We start from the raw sequence: 1,889 nt of genomic DNA, 5'->3' as shown, positions 1-1,889 counted from the left end.
TCCGGGCCGGTTCGGTTTGGAGACGTCTAACTCCACCAATAACTATGAGCCTCAGGTCTTCTAGTCAAATTTTTTTTTGAGTCGAATAATGCGCGAAAAATGTTCTATCAAATTCTCAAATCCAAGAAATTAGAAAATATCATAGAGAGAACAAATATTTTGCAATCTCAGAGGAAATTTATAGTGTGTGATACTGTGATCTAATTCTCCTTCCTCTACTTATAAGATTATGAATATTGTCAAATGGGCCGGTCTGGCCCGGCCTAGCTCGGCCCAGGCCCGGTGTGGGCCGGCCTAGGCCCAGACCATCAGTGAAACGGAGTGGGCCTGGGTTGGGCTCAATGGTTGAAGTGGGCTCCATTTGGGCCATTTTGTAAACCCAAGCTCGGGATCATCTAAAGCCCGACCTAGGCCCAAGCCCAGCCCAGGCTCGGCCCAGGACCAGCTAATCAGAGGCCCACCTTATATAATTAATATTTTTAATGCAATTAATCATTAATAATAGTATATTTTTCTATTTATGCACGTAATCTTGTGCATGAGTCATGCTAATATTCTCTGTATTGTTCCAATTTTATTAGATGTCACTGAATGGATTTAATATATACTAAAGTTCTCAACTAAATCCACATGAATACAATGTTCCATCTTTACTGTATACAATTTTTTTCTTATATTTAATCTTGTCCAAGATGTATAAAGGATGATTGTGAAGTTTATTTTTAAAAACTAGTGTTAACCCACGCGCTATGCGCGTGTTAGAATATTTTCGTACTATCATTTTGATATTATGAATAAATAAAATCAGTGACAATATCATTACATAAGACTAAATTTTTTTTGAAGTATATACCTAAAAGTATATAAATCTAATAGTAAAATATTTTATATACAAATAAAATATTATTAGGGGCAATAATATTGTCGTAAAAAAATAAAATGATGAACTACAAAACAAACAAAAAAGCACACACATATATAAATATTAATAAAACTTAACATTAGTAAATAAAACAATATTTTGTAAGTTATGAAAAAAAAATGTACTTCTATTTGAGTATTTGTAAACAACCTTAATATTACAATAATAAAAATAGCAAAGTAAAGAAAATAAAATAGTACATAGTCAATTAACGTATTACAGATTATACTTATTTTGCATTGTATTATTTTAAATTATTATAGTTTTTATCAGCTATATTATATTCAAAAATAAATTAATTCAAGTAATTATGGCAGAATTAATTTTCAAATCTTAACTAAATCCACGAAAACAATTTTATAATATGTAATCAAACTTTAAAGAATAGAATTTTGTTTGAAAATTCAAAACAGAACGCTAATTTAATTCCAAAATTTTAGGGATAGATGTATAATTATAGTGATAGATTGTAACTAATTTAGATCTATAATACACGTATGTAATTCAAAATATATAAGTAATATGGCATATAAATATTATGCTAAACAATTATACTCCATATGAATAATATCCCTACGGTTGGTTTTCAATATTGTACGATTTTGCATACAAATTTTTCATTTCCTAAATTCATTAGTTATTTTAAAATTATCTTACCTTAATTAAATCCTTAAATTATGATATTCAATGAAATAAAATACTCCCCCTTCTCTTTTATCTTGTTATATAGTTGCCACCAAAATATTCATCACCAAATCCTCTGGAAGTGCTTCTGTCGTTCTTCTATATAAGTTTCTTTTTCTTACCTTTCCTCTTGCTCTCCCTTCTTTTTCTATATTGTTTCTTGAGATAAATTATAAACACTTTCTATATTTTCAAAATAAAACTAAATATTGACATTTCAAATACAATTTCAGAAAAAAATGCGTTCTTACACAGTGTAACCCCAAATATGGTGTTTCGTTGT

The 1,889-nt window shown here is 29.2% G+C and overlaps 1 non-coding gene across 1 annotated transcript; it reads right to left on the bottom strand.

The window, feature by feature from the left end:
- Positions 1-497: 497 nt before the first annotated feature.
- On the bottom strand, positions 498-597 carry LOC121780475. The gene has a single exon (XR_006046019.1). It is a non-coding gene; the product is annotated as a U6 spliceosomal RNA (small nuclear RNA).
- Positions 598-1,889: the final 1,292 nt, after the last annotated feature.

This window comes from Salvia splendens, chromosome 19, assembly GCF_004379255.2.
Source record: "Salvia splendens isolate huo1 chromosome 19, SspV2, whole genome shotgun sequence".
NCBI classification, from domain to species: domain Eukaryota; kingdom Viridiplantae; phylum Streptophyta; class Magnoliopsida; order Lamiales; family Lamiaceae; genus Salvia; species Salvia splendens.
This window is presented reverse-complemented; position numbering and strand designations above follow the sequence as displayed.